Source organism: Argiope bruennichi, chromosome 9, assembly GCF_947563725.1.
Source record: "Argiope bruennichi chromosome 9, qqArgBrue1.1, whole genome shotgun sequence".
Taxonomy (NCBI): domain Eukaryota; kingdom Metazoa; phylum Arthropoda; class Arachnida; order Araneae; family Araneidae; genus Argiope; species Argiope bruennichi.
In genome coordinates, this window is record NC_079159.1 from 58,741,405 (window position 1) to 58,764,583 (window position 23,179).

Consider the following 23,179-nt stretch of genomic DNA (forward strand, 5'->3'; position numbering starts at 1 on the left):
TGAACAGAAAAACATGCCAATAATTGTAATGAAACTATGAAAAAAGACTTATGCAACGTTTCATTTGTGCTCGATGAACAAAAAATGCAGAAGAGACACAAAATATGAAATTCATAGAAATTAATCTTTTATTATTCAACATTAAAGTATTCGTCCCATTTGCATTATTTTCAGTATTTTAACTTTGCAATGTACGAGATGTTGCATTGGTGCCTTCTGGTGCTTTTTAAAAAGAATTCATTATTATTATGGAAATTTTCCAAAATCCGTGCATGAGTTGTTCTGTTAAGAATCCAATTTGAGACTGAGTTGCATTCGCCACAAAAACAAGAATTCATAGAAGCCAAACAGAGATGAAAGATATACAAGAATAACACTTGCAGTAAATAGCTGCAAATTTGTAGCAAATAACCGGAGCAGCACAAAATGCTCAAAACAAAATCCATGTAGAGAGAATTTGCGTGATTAGTCACTTTTTCAATTTGTCTGCTATTTTCGCTGACTTAATATTTGACTGACTAGGCTCTGTCTCTCTACTTTTTATAGTTTCCGTGAAAGGGTCTCGAATATTTTAGAAATATATCGCTTCTTGATTTGATTGATCGCCAAGTTTTTTATAGTTTCTGGAACTTTCGACTTTATCATGAAAATTACCAGACTGTCGCCAAATTGCCAAATATTAACCAATTTTGGGGATCATCGATTCGGTATTAATTCAGCCACCATTAGAGATGTCTGTAGAGCTGTCTCCCTTATTAAATGACTTACTGTGCAGAGAAGCAACGTTACAAAATTCAAACAATATTCTGTGTTTTTCATGATGTTTAGAAGAAATTTGGTTTAATTCTGATCATTCGTTTTAGCTGCAGAGATTACAAGAGGGAAAAGTTATTTTATGCTGTATTAAAAAATGTATCCTTTTATACGATTGTATTTTTTAAAAATTTTTGGCAATTAATAAACATTAAGAGTTGACGATTTGGTTTCAAATAACGGGTGGAAATCTTACAATCATGAACTACTACCTAATACAAATAGAGATGCTGTGCTAGAACATACTTTCATTGCATAGATCTTAAGAGACATAGTTCTATAACATTTTAAAATTTCACTTCTCTCATCTTATTTCCTTTCAAGAAAAGTGAACAAACGAGGGCCTCCATAAAACTTTTCAAAAGTATATATTCATTAGTAGTTAATTTTATGAGCAATCACTAGATTAAAAAAAAACAGACTATAAGTCTTATCTATCATTGAATTAGAAAATTAGTTTATTCATATTAAATTTTTTTCAAGTTTTTAGTTTCCAGATGATATACTGAAATTTTTTCCCATCCTTAATCTGCTAGATACGCCATCTTCTCAAATGACAAAATCCTCTTTCGGAATCAGTTAAACATCTACTGTAATGGATTCATTATGATATAATCGTCTAGAAATCGAATTATAATTTGCCTTATCTATAATGGTATTGCTGTGTTAGGTTTTGTTGAATTAATATTGGGTTGGCAACTAAGTAATTGCGGATTTCACTCATAAATGGCTTCAGTTGAATTTTTAGGTTTGCAGATGTAGTACAAATGTAAAACACATTTTGTTATTTGATAGTTGGCAATTCAGCTGTCAATCAGTAAAAAAAGTTTTTTGATCGGTTGCGTAGTTTTCGTTTGGCGTTCGTTGAAAAATGGAAAATCAAAAGGAACATTTTCGTCATATTTTGCTTTTTTATTTCCGCAAAGGGAAAAACGCATCGCAAGCTCATAAAAGGTTATGTGCTGTTTATGGTGACGAAGCCTTGAAAGAACGGCAGTGTCAAAATTGGTTTGCCAAATTTCGTTCTGGTGATTTTTCACTCAAAGATGAAAAACGCTCTGGTCGTCCAGTTGAAGTTGATGAAGACCTAATCAAAGCAATGATCGATTCGGATCGTCACAGTACAACACGTGAGATTGCAGAGAAGCTTCATGTATCACATACATGCATTGAAAATCACTTAAAACAACTTGGCCGTGTTCAAAAACTCGATACATGGGTTCCTCACGAACTGAAAGAAACGCATTTAACGCAACGCATTAACAGCTGCGATTTGCTAAAGAAACGTAATGAAAATGATCCATTTTTAAAACGACTGATAACTGGCGATGAAAAATGGGTTGTTTACAACAATATCCAGCGTAAAAGATCGTGGAGTAGGTGGGATTACAAAGGAATTGTCTACTTTGAACTCTTACCACCCAACCGAACGATCAATTCTGATGTCTACATTGAACAACTAACGAAATTAAACAATGAAGTTGAGGAAAAGCGGCCCGAATTGACAAATCGAAAAGGTGTTGTATTCCATCATGACAATGCAAGGCCACACACATCTTTGGTCACTCAGCAAAAATTATTGGAGCTTGGTTGGGATGTTTTGCCACATCCACCATATAGTCCATCTGATCTGACCATCTGATTATTTTTTGTTTCGATCTTTACAAAACTCCTTGAATGGTAAAAATTTCAATAATGATGATGATGTCAAATCGTACCTGATTCAGTTTTGCTAATTAAAATCAGAAGTTTTATGAACGTGGGATTATGATGCTGCCTGAAAGATTGCAAAAGGTCATTGATCTAAATGTTCAATACATTACAGAATAAAGTAATTTAGTTCCATGAAAAAATTGTCTTTGATTTTCTAAAAAAAATCCGCAATTACTTAGTTGCCAACCCAATATAATGAGATTGTTACAATACTGTGTCTTATATATTATCTGTGTTTTATTCTAGAGAGGCATTAACTTTATTATCTTAAAGATAAGTTTCAAACATTAGGAAAACGAGGTATACAGATTTCAGAACAGATAAGTCAACATTTGATATTTATTATTGTATTAATAACGAATATCAAATTGATTGACGATCCTTAAGAATATAAAACCCAGGGTCCAAATCTTTGATAACAATCATGCACAGAAATTGGATGAAAATCCTATCAGATTATATAGAAAACACATTCAATTATTTTTTTTATAGAAGACAAATAAGTAAAGATTAACAAGATGCAGTTATAGTTATAAATGTAATTATAATTAAGATGGCAATAGAATTTGTTTTGTCATTTATATGTGATTTTGCATTAAAGAAGAAAAAAATTTTCAATGCCCCATGACAAAAAATAAACGGTAATACACGAAATACTCTCAAATAAACGAAATTAAGTAGAGAACAATAAATTACGAAATAAAAGCAGGAAATGCATGCTTATATACAATAATATAAGCAACGAATAAAAAAAATACTCAAATGCGTTTCAGAGTTTAAAAGAATATCCTTGTCAAAACAAGGCCATCTGACATTTTAACTGTCCAAAATTTTAGATTTATCAATTCCCTCTTCGTTTGGATTTAAACCCATTCTGATTATTTTATATAATATCGAAGGAAAAGAAATGTCCAAAGGAAAACAAATTAACACAGAAGGAATCGCTGTTTCACTAGCCTGAATGATGTGAAATCCTTCTGACATGTACGGGGGCGTCAGAACAGGTCTCCTCTTCCATGTATTCCACTAATTGTCCATTATGCTCTCGGGACGCAGCAATTAATGAAGCGTCGTCCGCTCACGACGCCACTGATTAGTTTCGGGAAACGTGTCTTGTTTCTTACGCCCACCAGGTCGATAGTGGGCGTAGTGGTGGATGAAGTGAGCCCTGATACAAAATTCGGAGATTTCCATCAAATTTTGGACGAAAAGACCAAGTATAGTCTGCATTTTTGTCTGTCCGTATTATAGTTTAAAGCCGAAATGAGCAGGGTAAATGAAATTCAATAATTTGCTTTATCGTTAGAAATGTAGATAGTTTTCAAATTTTGGAGCCGAAATGAGTAGGATAAATGAAATTCAAGAATTTGCTTAATCGTTAGAAATGTAGATAGTTTTTAAATTTTGAAGCAGAAATAAATGAGCAGGATAAATTAAATTCAGTAATTTGCTTTATCATTAGAAATGTAGATAGTTTTTAAATTTTGAAGCCGAAATGAGCAGGATAAATGAAATTCAGTAATTTGTTTTATCGTTAGAAATGTAGACAGTATTTAAATTTTGAAGCCGAAATGAGCATGATGAATGAAATTCAGTAATTTGCTTTATCGTTAGAAATGTAGATAGTTTTCAAATTTTCAAACCGAAATGAGCAGGATAAAGGAAATTCAGCAATTTGTTTTATCGTTAGAAATGTAGATATTTTCAAATTTTGTAGCCGAAATGAGTAGGATAAATGAAATTCAAGAATTTGCTTTATCGTTATACATGTAGATAGTTTTTAAATTTTGGGTCAAATGCAGGAAAGCAGTAATCATCTATTAGTATATTCGCTTGTATACGAATGTGAAGATTTAGATTAATGAAAGTTTTGACGTTTTGTTACAAAATTGTAGATTTTTTTATACAAATTTGGATCCGATCAATCGAATGTAAAGCATCCAAAATTCATATTTAACTCCCTTATTCCACGAGATACGAAATGCGGAATACTGCGTCATTGCAAGTTGGAAACTAAGGGAAGCAGGGGGTGGGTAGGGGTATTCTAGTTAGCGGATTTACTGGGACTTTCGAACATTTGCCATCAGCAGTAAGTTTAAATGCATTAAACAGATGCAGATTCGTATATGGAGAAATCAAGATGTCATATTGTCTAAGAGTATCAGAAAATCGAGTCAAGCCACTGATTTTTAATGAGGCTTATTTCAGGTAGAAGGTGTTTCTTTGTTTTGCATTTTAATTCAAAAGAATTGCTCCATTTCATTTAGTTATATCAAATTTCTGTAACAAAAGCTGTTTTGAAATGAGATTTGTAATTTTTAGTCGCAGTGTATAATGCCCCAGCTTATAGGTCTTTTTTGATGTTAAAACACCAATCAAAACATCCCATGTCAGTGCTTCTTCAATCAGTATATTCTTCAGTTCTCGACCATGTGATATTCCGCTAATTAAGCATCATATCAGTCATTGGTGACTGATACTGAACTCTCCGTTCGGATCGCGTCAGTCACTGCTGATTGAAGATATACTTTCATTTCGTACCTCACTTCACTCCCATTTTACATGCAAAGTCACTTTTAACCGTATTTCAGTAACATTTTTCAACCAGTGACTTTCTTGATGTTTTTCATTTAAGTCATATCAGGTATTGTTGATTGACAATATAATTCTCTTTCAGGCTGCCTTAATCAATGTTGATTGAATGATACGTGTGTGAAAAATTATATTTCTTTCATAAAATTTAATATGAAGAACTTAAAATACCGCACCTAGATGTGGACTAGACGGATTAAACGCGGACTAGACAAGATAATATGCTACAATAGGCTTGGAGGAAGATTTCCTTAAGTGCTAATGGTTTTCGAGCTCCGAAAAGTAGAACGAACAACAACGAAGACGCTGGAAGTTGCAGCAAAAAAACAGCGTTCAACTCAAATTTATGTCTTTGCAGTAGAAAATGCAATAATTTCGTCGGATCAATTTCGTTGCAAATTCAATAATTTCGTCGGGTAATAATTTTGAATAAATTATTCAATAAGACTACACTCATTCTTCTGTAAAAAATAAGATATGGAACATGGTAATATAAATAAAATCATTGTGACTCAACTCTGTTTAAACCTAATTTTAAAAGCAATATTTAAAATTAAGGAAAAGATTGATTTTACTGGAAAGCTTTTGAAACTTTTTTTATGTTTTGCTAAAATGATTTTCCAGCAATAGTAGGATCCTAAAGTTTTGGTAAAAAAAATTTAAGAATTTGATTAATTTTTAATAAATTAAAAATTAAAAGAACTCAGATCTACTAATTATTTTATATCAAACATCACTTATAGAACTGCACAGAAATCTCAAAACTTTACGTTGAAGTAATAAGACTAAAATGTGAGTTACATTTTAATTTGGGTTGATTTGTATATCAAATAATATATTTGAGTTGATTTTAATCATGTTTTAACTTTTTAATTTTATACATTCATAGAAACAAAGACGAAACAGCATTTCCCATCATTAAAAATAAGAATTTTAAGTCAACGAATTTTTAATCTTTCCTTTTTTTAGGGAACGAATCCGCTCTCTCCAAGTGACAATTGATTGTATGCAGATAAATGTATGTAAAATTCGTACCAATATTTTCGTTAATATCAGATATATAGTCAATTTCTGAGAATGAAATTTTAAATCGAAATTATGTTTATGTGAAAGGTATTCCTTTTCCGACATTTTCTATTCTAGAACCTGCAGAAATATTCTATTTTTTTTCTAAAATGATCCAACGTTTCTTGCTGATAAAAGTTTGTTGTTCCAAAATCGGAAGGGGAAAAATGGCTATTTGATCGATGGAATTTTACTTTTGTATGAAGCCTGGGGCAATGACAACAAGGCACTATCTTCAGTTCTCCTTTCCGATAGTGCCATTTTCAGTAGTTTGTGTTCACCGTACTAATAGTTTACCGTTTCTAAAGAAGAAAAAAAGTGAATATTTCCATTATGCTCGAACTACTGTTTTCTTTTCAAATTACAGGCTGAATAACTCTGTCCAAATTTAAAAGAAATAATCTTGATTTGAAATGTAGTTAATGAAATCTTCAATATTGTAAAGATTTTGAGCTCGTAGTCAAACAATCGCATTCAATTTTTTTTTCCAGGAACTGAAGAACTTTTTATTCTTTTAAAATGACATAAAATATTAAATTTCTTTTATTGGAAAGGTGTGAAGGAGAATGTAAAAAAGGGGATTTGAAAATCAAGTTCGAAACATCATTTCAAGATAAAGCTTCATGCATGACTTATTTGTCTTTCCTTTTTTGACTTGATTGCCTCAGCCGATTTCATTCCATGCAGTAGCGGGTTTTACATCACGCAGGTAGCCAAAAGAATATCAACATTTAAACCAATGTCCAAGGAATGTAAACATTTCTACATTTAAAATAATTTTTGAACGAAAGTACCAAGCTATGAGACCTCAAGCACTGGTCCAATTTTGCCATTTTTTTTATTTTGCATGTAAGCGTATGACCTCCTAGATATATTCAATAGCAGATTTCCTCACACCACCCTCCATTTTTGAAAGAAACTTAAAAATACTTCTTCGTTGCTGATTCTCTATGGATAAAAACATTAATAAAATACGGCAATCACAAATATTGTACCGATTTCGCCAATTTTTATTCAACATGAAAGCATGTTACTTTGTAAGTCGTCAATGATGCTCTGCAAGATTTTATAAAATTTTCTCAGTTTCTTATACATTATTATATAAATTTCTAGATATTATAAATTTGGTTATATTTCCTCAATTTAAGGGAATCAACGTAAATTTCATGATTGTTTTTTTTTTATATAGGCTGCATGTTCGAAAGAGCTTGTTGACTTATTATTATTTAACAGACAACCGATTAAATGTTTATTATAAAAGTGTTTATGTAATTCTGTTAATACTTGCTTTAATATTTGGCATTCATGCTATGGAGAAATAAGATTGACTAATTTTAACAGAATGAAATGGCAACGCCTGTGAATAAATAGCGTTGCCTATGGCAACGTGCTTTTCACACGGAAAGAACATTCTGATGGACGGAATTTTTTGATATTAATTTTCTTTTTGTAAGTATATCCTGTAAACAAACTTCTTTCTCTTTCTCTCTCTCTCTCGTTTTATAGTATATGTTGAGAGACAAAAAGACAAAAACACGTTTGACACTCAAAACATGCAGCATCTATAGTTTTCCTTCCGTAATCATGCAAATTAATAAGTTTTAGACTCTATTTCAAAGAAGATATATAATATTTTTTAAAACCAACTCCCTTTCTACCTCTCTCAATATTTGCTATTTTTACTTTCTCATGTACGAAGTACAGAGTACAAAAATTCGAACTCGAGATTTTTATGAATCTTCATGTTTCAGACCTCTCTGAGTTTGAAAAATGTATGTCTTATGTCTGTATGTCTGTGACAAATATAGCACAAAAACTTCTTAAGCTAGACGCATGAAATTTAGCATACATATTTACAAGTAATTTGCAGATTTCTATGAAATTTTGAGCAAAATATATAAGGAGAAAGTCTGGCTGGACGACTGTTCGAATTTAAGTTAAAAGAATAACTACAAAACGAGGAGAGCTATAAATATGAAATTCAAAACACATATTTTACATCTACAGTGTAGATATATATCTGATTTTGAGCCAACTTCTAAGAGGTGTTGACCGTCTGAAGGTCTTTACTTTCAGAAACATGTAAAATTGATAACTCAAAAATGAAGTGATTTATATATGTCAAATTCAGTATTTGATTTTTTGACTACAAATTTAGTTCTGAGTCACATTTTTGTTTTAATGGGTTGTGAAAACATGTCCAAAACACAAATTCGTTTTTCGGATACTATTAACCGCAGTCAAGGATTACACGCCAAAAATCTCCCAAAAGATTGCACGATGAATTTAATAAAAGGCTAAGGTCAAGGTTAAAATTCAATAGAAATACTAAGATTATTCAATAAAAAGGCCAAAGGCTAATATATTCCATATCTACTGTAAGTCAATGACGTGCATTGCGCTCTCTAAGATAATACTTCCATTAGAGAATATGCGACAAAATTTTGGTAAGTCAACTCCAGCTGGTTTTTAAAGTAACTATTTGACATTTTGTATCTAGAAAAAAATCAAGAAATGTCTCTTATGATTGATGATTCACCATCATTTTTCCGTCAACTATAAAGTTTGAGAAGTTACTTTGCCGAAGAATGATGTAGAAAGAGACACTATAAATTTCAAAATTCGATGATACATTGCTTCTATGTATAATATTTCTTCGCCCATTCATGTCTTGCCTTTTCTATAAATTTATAGGTAACAGTAGCCGGTCGAAGAGAGCAGACATCTTCTTTCCTTTGTCCACCCACCCAGTAGATAAAAGAAAGAGGGAGAAGAAAAAAAAAGAGAGAGTGTTTTTCTCTGTCATGAGATAATGGGGGAGTATGACTTCCTTTTTTCATCCTTTCACACAATGCTTTTGTTTACGACATCGCCGTTACTTGGAAGAAAGAGATGAGCTGGCTATTACAAATAAAGGATAGTAGAGGAAAATGTAGGAGGGGAGTGATGGGATAAGGCTGCATTCAGCACTTTAGGAGAACTTGCAAGAAAAGTTGAAGAGGATATTATCCTAAAAGATGAAAATATGTGTTGTGATCACGTACAGTTAACGATAATTCTCGAAGTAGTTGCTTTTAATAGTGGCCACTTATATAGACAGCCACTTGCTGGTACACTTAACTAAATAAGTGCTTACTTAGATGGGGACTTATAGTATTATTGATTTCTTTTTGCTTATTTTAGCATTTCCATTATGATATATTTTTGATAAAAACAATTTTTCTATGATAGTGTTCATCAAAATTTACTCAGTGCCCCAAAGCAGCCGGAGATCAATACAAATGCAATAAAAAATATAGATAATAATCAGTGAAAAGCACATTAACACAGTGAATATAAAAATACATATAAACAATATATATGATGCAATATAAGTAATACAATATACTCGCGCAAATAAAATATCCATAGTTTCACAAGCAATAAATCATTACACAATCAACAAGATAGAAGGTATACAATAAAATGAAATTTAGGAGTTATTTATATAACAATAGAATAGCATTTTCCAGAAAGACATTAACCTTCTAACGATAGATTTATATGCATATCTTACTCACACAAAAAGATAAACATTTTGTCGTTATTTAAAAATGAATTTATATTTAGCAATTATTCTTTTATAAGGCACATTTTAAAGTATCAGAATAATATTCCTTTTCAGATTAAAGGTCTTAATTTAATTTTAGAGAAATTCATTAAGTGTAATTTATGAATTTATTAATTTGATTGAAATTCATTACTAGGGCACAGGAGATTCTGAGCGAAAGCTAATTTTTATTTCGCCAGAATGCATGTGGTTTTAAAGGTTAAATTTTGGACCATTCCAAGATAAATCACAATTAAAGTTATAAAGTTTTAGTTAGTTTGAGAATTAAATGTCACCACTTTCTTGTAATGCACTTTTAATTATAGTAAAAAATCCTTATTCCCAATGCATTGCGAGAACGGATACGAACATTTGATACTTCGTGAACTGCTATTGACAATAGGGCTAAATGTAAAACGTAACAAAAAAACCATTTACAGTTAAGTTTTAACTGCATGGTTATTGTAAATTTTTATTGTCACATACGCCTATAGAACCGGCAAAATAGGATCTATTGTGATACAAGCGGATTTGCTTTCTGTTGTCTGACCCATCATTAAGAGAGATTAATAAGCATGAAACGAGATATCAAACAGTAATAATTAATAGCTAATACTTGTATATTCGTTATTTTTATGCAGATAGGTATAGAGAGAATAAAACATAATTTCATGCTTCTGTTATAAAAGACGGCAACATTTTTACTAGCAACCAGGTAGAAATGCTCATCACAAAACAGCTATTATTTTTTGTACTCTACCCTAATCGTTCAAATTTAATATATTATAAATTCGACAAAAAAATTAAATGACTGACTCATCTTTAATATTTCGGAACAAAACTTGAACACATTGTAGGATTTATTATAATTTGTTTGGATGTTTTTTTTGAGTTTATATAGTGTAAATTTGGAACAAAACTAGTAACTTTAAACATTAATCTACGATATGGCCAACAACTAATTCTGTAATCATTGCTAGATTTGAGCTAAAATTTAGTAAATACTCTAGTGGAAACCATAGAGGATATATACTTACTTTTCATTCTGCCCTAGTAAAATGAATTCTATCATGAATATCGTGCTGAGTTACCTGAATCATATTAACCTTTGCTGCATTTCACCTGTAGAAACATTTTCTCCTATCGGAAATATTTTACAAGTTATCTCGAAGAACATTTAGCATGTAAACTCTAGAGATAATAACAAATGAATTACTCCTGCCCTACCTCTGCATCAGGAGTGAACTGAATGATCGTCGTTACGACAGCATTAGAAAATTGAGGATGGGTTTTGTTGGTCATCAGCCAAATCAACTACTTCTGTGTCAGATAGTTTCGCCATCGGAGTGAATCCAACTCGACCCTATACTATTACTATATCTATAAAGTGAACAATAAGTTGCTTACATATCCAAGTTTTTCTAGTCGATGTTCTCATTGAGCCCTTTCGGTAGGATGCTTTTTGACAGACAGTCGAGAACTGAATGATAACAACGACAAGTAATTCTGTGTCCCATAATCAATAGTTGAAATGTTCATGAGAAACCGGTATTTTATTTTTAATAAATGGTTTAAATAACATAAAGCAAGCAATTAATAAGGTTTCCCATTAGGTTCTTTCACACCAGGCAAGGAATAAAATTAGATAATTGTGTGCAATAAACGCACAGTTTTATCTATTTGACATTTATAATATCGATTTCTCTTGTTCCAGAGCTCTTTTGATTTACATTCTGATGGTGGCAAAACTCCTTTGAAAAAACTTTCTTCAATAGATAACCCAATGAAAGCATTTGCTGCATATCATCATCATTGTTTTAAAAAAGCTGGGAATTGTTTTGCAATTATTACAACCATTATCAATTGATTGATATCTTAAGTGAATTAGAATTGGAAATTTTGCCTTGAAGAAGACTACAGCGGCTGACAGCGAATAATGAGCTTATCAAGCCTTTGCTCGTTCGAAATCCGCGATATAGTATGCGTGAGATCGTGGATGCCACTATCATTCTCAAAAGAATAATACATCATCACCTAATCCGAATTGGAAGTCAATCAATATGGAGTTTCTGACCTCTTAACGGAGATCTATCTTATCTTAACGGAGATCTATCTACTTGCGACTTGTTTTGTTTTTTCAATGACATGAATGAGATATGTCACAGGAAGTCAGACTAGGATTTTGTAACAAAATGTGCATCAAAAAACACTTGATCTTAGAATAATATATCATTTGCTATAATGAAACCTGGGCATCACATGAAAAAATTCCTTTGTTTATTTGGCGAGATTGGAGAGTAGCTTCCTACAAGCTTCTTCTTGAAGATGATATCATCCATTTTTTTAAATACTGTCATAGTAGAAAAATTGTCAGAATTAGTGAGGGGAGAAAGTGTCATCTTTCATTACGACAATGCAAAATCAAATGTATTGGCTGTGAATAAAGAAAATCTCTTATAGTATGATTAAAACCTTCTATCGCATCCTCTGCACTTCCAAGATCTTGCACCATACAACTATTTATTGTGCCTGCTATTCAAAAATTTCTCTCCTGTGATAAACAACTCCACTTCGTAAACGAAATAAAAATGAAATTGAAGGAATATTTTGCAAGTATACGTAAGCCCTAAATAATTACTTTAATGACGGTGCATAATGATTCATATATAACTAAAAAAATCGCCTTAAACAACAAATATCATGTATTCATTTTGTGTAAAAAAAGAATAGAAATTTATAGAACACCGTAATACTACTACTAGGTTTCGTCTCATGAAACTGAATAACAAATGGATATTTCATATCTGGTTTTATCTGAATAAAAAGTTTCGAATTTTGCTTTCAGGTTTAATGTGGGCTACTAACAAATAATTAGAAGAATAACAAGTAAGTCTGTATGCAGTTCGTAGGAATATATACTATGGATTCTGGAAGGTTTTCTTAACTTAAATAAAGTAAAATCTTTCTTTATATCGATTTGACAAATGTAATTTAGATAAATAAGAATACCAAAGTATGGAATTCATTTTTTAATTACAAAAAAATAAAACACCACCTGACAAAAAGTTTTTGGTGTCATTTCTATTCTTTAAGCAGTGGGAAATCACACTAAGTGGGATTAAATGCCGCACAGAAGAGCGATCAACAAATGGACAACTAAGTAGAAATTAAAAGCAGCTCTAATGGAATATCTTTGTGACATCGCACACCTTAACTTAATTAGAGGGGAAAAAATGATGTCTGAGCCTTTTACCCCTGCCGCTGCATTTTCAACTCATCGATCACTCGCATGGAAGAAGGATCATTTATTTGGCATTACGCATTAAGTCCCTCGAGACAAGAGCACTTAATCAAGGGCAAGGAAAGAAAGGGGAACAATCAGATTGAAAAATGACGACGCCTCACCAGAAATAATATTTACTGTGTTTAATGATACAGTTGTCTTAGAAATAATATTGTCCTAAGGCATAAATAATAGGTTTTCCAATGATTACCTTTTTTTTTTACTTTCTCGCATATTTTATAGAGAAAGTATAGAAATCGTCAAAAAATTTGAACTCGAGATTTTTATGAATCTCTCTGAGTTCGAAAAACACATTTCTGGAAAATGTCCTTCTGTGTGTTTGTGATAAAGATAACTCAAAAACACTTTGAGCTGGAAAGATAATATTTGGTATACGGTATTTGAATCAAATTTGATTTCTATCACATTTGGAATAAAATCTGTTCAGATTAAGTCCGTCTATCCGGCTGTTCGAGTATAAGTTAACAAGGTAAGTACAAAATGAAGAGAGCTAGGAAGGTAAAACTCGGGACATAGATTTAACATCTATAGCATAGACATCTATTAAATTTTGAGCCAAGTTCAACTAAGGGTAGACTGTCTGTTGGTCTATATTTTCAGAAATACGTCAACGCAATAATTAAAAAATGCTAAGAATTAAATATATCAAATTTGGTATAGGATTTTGTGATTACAAGTTCAGTTTTATGCAACATTTTTTGTTTCTATTGATTGAGAAAAACGTGCCTAAAAAACTAATTCGATTTTTGGATACTTTTAACGCATGCCAGAGATTAATTGCCAAAAATTTCGCCAAGGATGACATGATAGACTGGTTTCATTATTTATCAGATACAAATTTAGATTTCAAATATAAATTTTAATATTTCTATCGTTTTTGCATTAATTGGAAAAATACTAGTTTACTGTTAATCGATTATATCCCATTAGATACGTTAGACGCATGCTGAGCGATGGCGGTGCCAGGAAATTCTAACTATTGTGAAATGTCACCCATCACATGATATTTTAACCACACTACTTAACTTTACCTAAGATTCCTTTTACTCAGAACTGTATTTGTATGGTGACGATAAATAGACAACAGATTAAAAAAATGTGTTTCAAACAATAATATTTTTAATATAACAACAATTAAGTGAAAAATAGAAATTGGTACTTTTCCGTTAGCCCGGCGCAAATGTCGCCAATTGTGAACTAAATGCCTATTTGGCGTAAAAATTTGGTGGAATTCTACATTATTTGGTGATTTTTCGCTTGCGTTTGGCTAACACAAAAATACCTAGAAATTATACTACTCACAGCATATAACCACGCATACATGATGCATAATAAAAAGGGACTTAATATGTAGAGCATCGCTTTGAAATATTATGGTGCTTCTTCGCCTTCGGTATGCTAATTTACGACAATTATCAGTGTTCCAAAAATGGACTGATAGATTATGGAAATCAGTAAAAAAAAAAAAAAAATAGTTGCAGTGCGGTAAAAATTTATCGTTTGTGGCCTTACACTTGGGATATCAGGAAATTTTATTCCAGAAAATAGCAAATTAAACTAACATTGCTACCGAAAGGTGGCAGCAAGTGTAATTAAAACGATGTATTTGACATATGGAAACGTTGTTGCTGCAATTGATTGTTACGTTGAAAACATCATTGTTTAATATTTTACAACATTTCTTGCAACAGTTTAGTAACGGTTTTTATTTTACCTATATTGCAACGCCACCTATTGGTGGCAATGTTAATTAAATTTGCAATCTGATGTGTTAAAATTCCCTAATTTTCTAAACATGAAGCCACAAAGATACATCTCTATTGCATTCTGTTTTGTTTTTTATTGATTTTTCAGAATTTATCAATTTATCACTCTCGGTATTTTCACATACTGGACAGCATGAGGGTGAAAGTTATTTTAATGCCTTTTTGTCTTTTAAAGAGGACATCTTTTACTGATATCTCCTTTACAGGCTGAGATTGGGTGAAAAAAAATCATTTCGGGATTTTTTTTTCAAAAAGAAATGGAAATCAAATTATAATAATGCTGTGTTAAATAATCTACATTTAAACTGTTGCGTAAATTTAGCAGAGAGAATAAATATCTATTGCAAGATTTCCATTCAGTTTGAAATTAATTTCTTATTTTTGGTGTGTGTTTTTTCGCATTGCCCCGAATATTTGGCCATCATATAAAAGTTTCTTAGCATTTCCCCCTCGATCTCTTTTAGACAACAAACTTTTCTACGACGCTATTTTCAAATATATATATATTTTTTGTCAACCACATGTTATGTAAATTTAAATGCATGCAGAAAACATTAAATAAGCAAAAAATTTCATCAGTTTAAAATAAAAATTCTTGAAGCATTATAAATTTATTTCAAAAATTTAATTACAGTGCGAATCAGATTTCCTTCTTGATACATCCCAACAAATATTGAAGAATTTGGAGAAAAAAAATATTTGATGCCATATAACTTCTGTGTTTTTAGCACTTTTCTAAAGGCCTTCATATAGGATTGCATAATCTTCTGATAGTATAAGAAATTCTGCTACAAATCATCATGAAAAATCCATGATCTTAAAAGAAAAGGTACATAAAAGAAAAAGCACAAGTTAATATGGTGTGATGTACACAAAGGTACATCACACCATATTAACTTGATGTTCTTTTTTTTATTAAAAGTAAAAAAAATTCACGTTGTAATATTTCACCATTGTTTAGAGAAATCCCGATTGAAGTCCAGGAAAGAAAAACAAACCCGTGTTTTGATAGAGGTGAAATTGAATCTGAAGAATTATCTTTGTTTACTTGGAGCAAACGACCGAAAATTGAAGCTCACCGCTACTCTTTTCTATTAGTAGAAATACCTAGAAAATTGAGTTATCCCCCCCCCCTTTATATCACCAGGAAAAAGGAGTCTCGAATATTGGATCCACTGAGAATTAAAAAAAATGTATTCACTTGTAAATCTTAAAGGATTGTTTAACTTCTAAATTTTGCGATATTGTAATTTCACTTTTTTATACGTCTAATAAATTACACATATATTAACAGTGCATTAAAAGATATAAAATTCTTAATTTCCCGTTTCCTACTTAATAATTAATTATTAAAAATTTACATAAAAGAGTTCTTCTGATAGTCGATTTCATTAATAATTATTTATGGGTTGTGACTTATGGCACTTTATCAGTCGAGATCTGTCAGAGATTTAGGCCGAGTGAGCATCTCTTGTTCTTTCAGTAGCGCCAACTGTACGACTTAGTTACTTCACACGTCACATTCGCTTGCATAACCCCTTTTTACAGGGGGACACATTCACACTCCTCATAGATACAACGGAGAAGAAGAGCAACCATGAGCAAGAAGAGAACCGAGACTCGAACCCGATACACCCATATCACAGGGAAGACGCGCTACCCCTATGCCAGGAAGCTGGCAAATGTTAGTAATAAATATTATTTGTTAATTTCATACATGTATGAAATTTTAAATCTGTTTTTCTTAAATAAGCAGTCATGTCGCGACATATGTGTGATATCAAAATTTAATAAATTCATAGATAAAGTGATAATGTTGTTCTCAAAATGTTTCATAAGTGTATCAAAATCAAGAATGATCAAGTGCATAAAATGTGGAATTAACACTTCAATGAATGAAATATCTTTCACAAAACTCCATTTTAACAAACCAAGAAGCTCGTTAAATAAAAGCGTGTAAAAATAGGACGAAAATAAAATGTATCTTTCTTTCATTCTATAACGGATCGGACAATCAGATACTTATTATTAATGATGAGAAAAGACGTTTTTTTGTTACCTTTGTCAGTAGAAATATATTGTTAAAATATTTATTTTTGATAATAAATTATGTAAAGGTGCTTCTGAAACATTAACGAATGAGAAGCATTACATTAACCATCTAAATATTCTTAGTTTCAGAAACAACTAAAGTTATTTATAGATACTGGCCATTACTTACTCATGGCTTCCAAAAAAACTCTTAACTTGTTAAACTGTTCAAGGTGAACTAATAGCCTGCAAAGTTTCGAAAGATATATAAAGAAGATCAGATTTTTTTAAAGAGAATCTTCTGTATTGAGCATCCGTTGAGGCGGACAAGCTTTGGTAGCACCTTTTATGTCTTGAAGACTTTATAAATGACCAAGGTGCCAAAGTTTCCTGGCAGTGACGGAAATAAATTGTTGTGTTCCCTCACATGCAGGATTTTTAAAATGACTCTTGTGTTTTCTAGAAGAAGAGATACAAGACGTAGAGGAGATTGCTTTTGAGCTGGTTGTCGGTGGAAAGATTTTTTCCACTATATCTCTTTTTATTCTCACTTTCTCCTATACTTACTCAAAGAGGAAGACTTTTACATTGCCGTCGACAAAAAAATTCTAACTCGAGATTTTCAAGAACTTTCACATTTGAGACTTTCCGGACTCCGAAAAATATGTCTTTGGAATTATTCCTGATGATCTATGCGCACAACTCAAAAACTCTTTGAGTTATTCATATAGAATTTTCTTTTACTTTTATTAAGAATTTGTGCATTTCTAATAAACTTTGTATGAAATTCATTCAGAAGAAGTATGTCTGTTCAGCTTTTCGAATATAAATTAATACGATAATTACAAAACACACAGAGAGAGATGTATATCACTTGAAGCATATATTTAACATCTTAAATGTACAATATCTATCAAATTTTAGAGTCAAATCTGTCAAAGGGTTGACCGTCTGTCGCGGTCTGTACTTTCAGAATCATATATAAGCTATAACTCAAAAACGCGATGAATTAAATATATAATATTTGGTATGTAACTACAATTGCAGTTCTGAGCCAAACTTTTGTTTCAATCGATCAGAAAAAAAGACATCTAAAATGCATATTTGTTTTTCTATTTGTGTGTATTAATTGCATTCCAGCAATTGATCAACAAACAAAATCATCAAATTATGCATGGGGGCTCTTTTTAAATTATTGTTCACCAGTAGCTGTAATAATAAATTCAAACTTATTTTAGATAATAAGCGATACAATTTTGGGGATAAGACCCCACTCGGTTTAATTTTTGGAGTACGAAGTGCCCTTATAAAAGTCGTGCAAGTTTAGAATTTAGTAAATTTTCCCTTAAATCTAAGGTATTATCTGAGTAACTGAATAAATTTCTACAGAAATTCAGTGAGCTCGAAAAAAGATATTTGGCATGAAGTCTTTAAATCAATTGTTAATCTGTGAAAAATTTAGGATTATATACATGTAATGATATTTTAAAATCTAATTTAAATTTAATCTAATTTAAAATATAAATTAATCTAAATTAAAATCTAATTTAAGTTTTGTCTTAAATTAGCTCATATTAACTTCATTCTAAAATAACCTCTTATTTCCTGATCCTATTCCACTTTTTCTATTTAATTAATGAAACAAAAGCTATGTGAAAATGCTTTAGTCAGCGGTTCCCACACTCCGAGTGAAGGGATAAGCCAATGCATTGAAAATGATAGAATTGGGAAACTTATGATTAATAAAAGATTATTTTCCATGAATTTTAATTCGTATGTCATTCATTTCTCTTTGTATTTACCACTCGATCCGAATAAAATTTTTCGTTATGCATTTTCCTTGAAGTCATGTGATCCGTTTCATTCCTACAGCTCCATAATTTTTCTCCTTGACGATTTTCGTTACTAATTGTTTTTGCAAAATTTATTTTTCAATAGTTTCTAAAGTTAGCATATGAAATATGGATTCATTCATTTCATTTGTTTCCGCAGAAGATTCTTTCAGAAAGGAAAAGCAAATATATGACTAATTAATTCTTCTAGAGTAGATTCGAATCTGCTGATGAGGATAGTGGCCGGGGAGGAATCACGCACCATTCATTAATCACATTTGCTAATTAGATTAAATCTATTGAATCAGCGATATCTCAGCTTTTGATTTCTCTTTCTCCCCTTTTAGAAGGGAATACTCCTTTTAGGGGGAAAGAGACACAAGCTAATGAAGGAACTTTCCCCCATCCCTTAGTCGATAAATTCCTTCTCCAATATCCTTCTATTCTGGGATTAAATTTCCTTTAAATACCTTTGAAAGTCCCCTTATTGGGATTACTTTACTCAGAGTGTTAAATCAGAAACAAATCATGGTGGTATAGAGCTCTCTAATGACAGACAAACAGGATGGATTAAACTCAATCTCAGAACATCATTTGTTTCGAAATTGGTGCAATTTGAAATGATGTTTTCTTGAATTGATGTAAAATGGCGTGATTTCTCAACTGTTACTGGTTTTATACATCTCTAGAACTCAACTAGATATTCATATTATATGGCTGAAAGCTCTTGAAATCAAATATTTCTAGTTAAGTCATCAAGTTGTCACATACCAGTATTCGTAATAAGATTTTGGTAAATTCATTTAAGTGAGATATTTTGATGTAATTAAGTTTGTGACTAAAAGCGTTGTTTTCGAATGAATTTAGATAGATTAGACAAATTTTCCTATATTTATCTGTGAATGACTTTCAATCTGCTTGAAGGGGAGAATTTCATGTACATTATATTCATAGAAAAATATTTTAGGCATCATTATAACTAAAATATGTTAGCTTAAATTTACTTCATCAAATATATACATAATTTTAGTTTGGGCTCTAAACTAGCTCTATCGAAAAAGGAACACAGTTTGAAATCTACAAATTGGGATAAAGTAACATTAGAAATTTAAATAGTGGAAGATGTACTTAAGTAAGAAGATATTCAGTAATTTTTTACTGAAGCTCATTGTTCTGAAATAAATTGAAGTTAGTCAACTAATTTTCCAGGACGAATCAGAATTTTTTACATCATACCTTTGCATAATTACTTCTTTATGCATGAAGTGTAAAAAAAACTATTGTAATCTTCAAAAACATTTGAACTCGAGATTTTGACAAAGTTTTAAATTTCAGACCTTCATCAGTTCGGGAAATCATCCATCAGTTTATTTTTGGAATAATTTATGTCAATATGTGTACAATATAACTCAAAAACATTGAGACAGTTAAAAATTTGGTGTATAAAGTTAGGACCAAATATGTAGATTTCTATCAAATTGTGAACGAATTTTATCCTTAGGAAGTCTGTCTCTCTAATGTTTTAAGTACAAGTGAACTTAATATCTACAAAATGCTAATAACTTTGTAAATGGAATTTGGTAAGCAGATTTAGGATCAAAAATATAGATATCAAATTTTGAACTAAATTTCTGCCGGATTTGGTTTGAAACTGCGATTTTTCCATTCATGTATTCTACTATAAACGCAATGATTGAAATAAATGAAATTTGTTATATTATCTTTCGATTACATTATGATTTTGCGTCAAATGTATGTATATATATATAATGATATTTAAATTCTAATTTCAACTTAATTAATTTCCAAGATTTTATCTTAATTTAGCTCATAATAACTTCATTCTAAAATTTTCTCTTATTTCATGATCCGATTCCACCTTTGGTTTAATTAATTCCTCTGTAAAATTAATGCGCCATCAGTACTACGTCTCAAATGAAAGTGATCCCTTAGGTGCCCTTGAAAAGGTGACAAAGGTCAGCATGTGTATTCAATTTGCGCATGGCCAGAAATCCTATGTTATATAAGACTATAAGACTAGTGATCATTTGTTTCGGCCCTTCTTCGCTTCTTTATTTACTTCTGCTACGCTATGCCTTCTTGTAAATAATCCTGTTTGCCTTCCTAGAGAGAATAAAACGAAATTAAAACTACAAAGTCTCTTCACTGCTTGTTAAACCTGCACTCTGATTCAGCCAAAATAATGCTGCACACACACACACACACACACATAATCCCCGTATAATCTTCTTCTAAAATGTTCTCAAATTTCCTGAACCAATTCCCACTTTTTATTTAATTAATTCTACACGCGCTCCATAAAACTACTGGTCTAAGTACTTTCTCACGCTCCGAGTGAAGAAGTAAATTTCTTAGCGATTACAACATTCGTTTAAAGATACCTAAGATTGCCTTTACTAAAGCGGCAACTGGCAATGAAATACCTATCATAATCTCATATTAAAATCACTGAAGGGAAAATTTTTGTTGCTTTCCCTCTTGTGTAGCGATGTAGACTGACGCATCGCTTAATCTTTGAAAGGAAATTATGCATTCCATGGTGAAATAAATCGAGGGTAAAATACCAAAAGTTCTTATATTCAGCCATGCAACTGCTAAAACATGTTTACACATACATATTATGATATATATGGGAACGCAACCAATTTGTATTTAACTTTACATGTCTAATATAAATTCTAATAAGAAATTATAATTAAAAATTATAATAGAAGAAATATAATAGAAAAATTAAAATAATACATTCACCTAATTATTAAAAAATTGCATTAAAATGGAATAGAAAAAGAATAAAGTTTAACTACAAACATTTTAAATCTAATATAACAGCCATTGTAAACGAGTCGTTCTCGTAGGTTTATCATTATGTAATTTTATGTCCATGGGTCCGAATATATAATGCAAATGTAATTATGAAATAAGTTGTTATATCTATCATTTGATAAGCAACATAATTAAACAATTTCAGTTGCCAACAGAGCGTAGAATATTCAATCATTTGCTGATTTTGCAGGTCTTTTATTATATTAATTGATCTCATTTGCTAATTAGACAAAATCTATCGACACAGAGAAATCTCAGCTTTTGATGCCACTCTCTTCTATCTCCCATGGGCTGGTATGAAGGGGGAGGATAGTAAGCTAATGAGTAAATTCTGCCCTTCCCAGTATCTCTTCACTGATAAGCACATTCTCCGGGCGCTATCTCCTTAAAATACACGAACGCAAACAGATTAAGCTTCCTCTAAAGCCCTGGTAAAGTCACTTGTGTATAAAACTTCTTTAAATTCGCCCCGAATCAGAATATAAATCATCATAGTTTTGAGTTAACTGTCTTTCTATGGATAGAGGAACGCAAGGAGATAATCTCAAGTATAAAATAAATATTATAAATTATATAATAAAATGATGATATTTTCCATCAGCTATTGTGATCTGGGCATATTTCTTTCCTTTTAAAATCGTTTATTTGAAATTATGAAATGAAGTATACAAATACCATTACGTTTCGATATTTATAACTCAAAAATGAATCAGTGGTAGGAAATTTGAGAAGATTTTTAATATTCGCTTCCTTTGCATTTCTGGAGTGATATTTGGAGAATATTTTTCTCATTCAACAAAGCGCAAAATATTTCGATGAATTTCCAACTCCATATTTTCAGAAGAATGCATGAAATTTTTCTCGCATTGGAACTTAAGATTTAAGTTAGAAGTACTTAAGATTTGATTTTTTACATTTTTTCTGAATAACTTTTTAAATGAAAAAAAGAACACTTCTCGATAACGATTTTTCGTACGTTTTCGTTTCGAGGAACTCTAGCCGTGAGTTTTGATAGGCTTCAAGGTAATCAAAACTCAATCTCTTTTTTAATTGAAACTGGTATAAATAGCAACTAATCTATCTATATATATTTATATAAAGTTATCAGAATCGTTTATTTGAAATTGTAAAAGTAATGGATAGAGTATTATCACTTAATAATATTTTATCAAAATTTTTTTATTATTTATTAAATTTTATTACTTTTTTTGAAACATTATCTGGTTTTGAGAAGTCACTGGTATCATGTGTTAGAACCGAAGTGTAGCGCCTTGCACTTAGTATCGTTCTATTGCGAAAGGGATCATTTCTTTGAAATTACAAGAAAAGAGGAAAATGTACATAGAAAATGAGATAGGGCATCAAGCTATCCTGTCCTGATTAGAAAGATTTTAATTACATTACGGATAGGAAAATTCTGGAATTATTAATTTTTCCAGTTTTTTTCTATTTTTTCAATAATTCTTTCAAGATATTCTTTTCTAAGGAATATTTCGATCCTTTTACAGAGTTAATTCTTTTTTTTTTAATGAAAATGCATAGAATTTTCTCACAATATTTAGTTAAATTTTTAAGGATATAATATCATTAAAAATTTTTTTTTCTTCTAAATGTCTACTTAAGTATTATT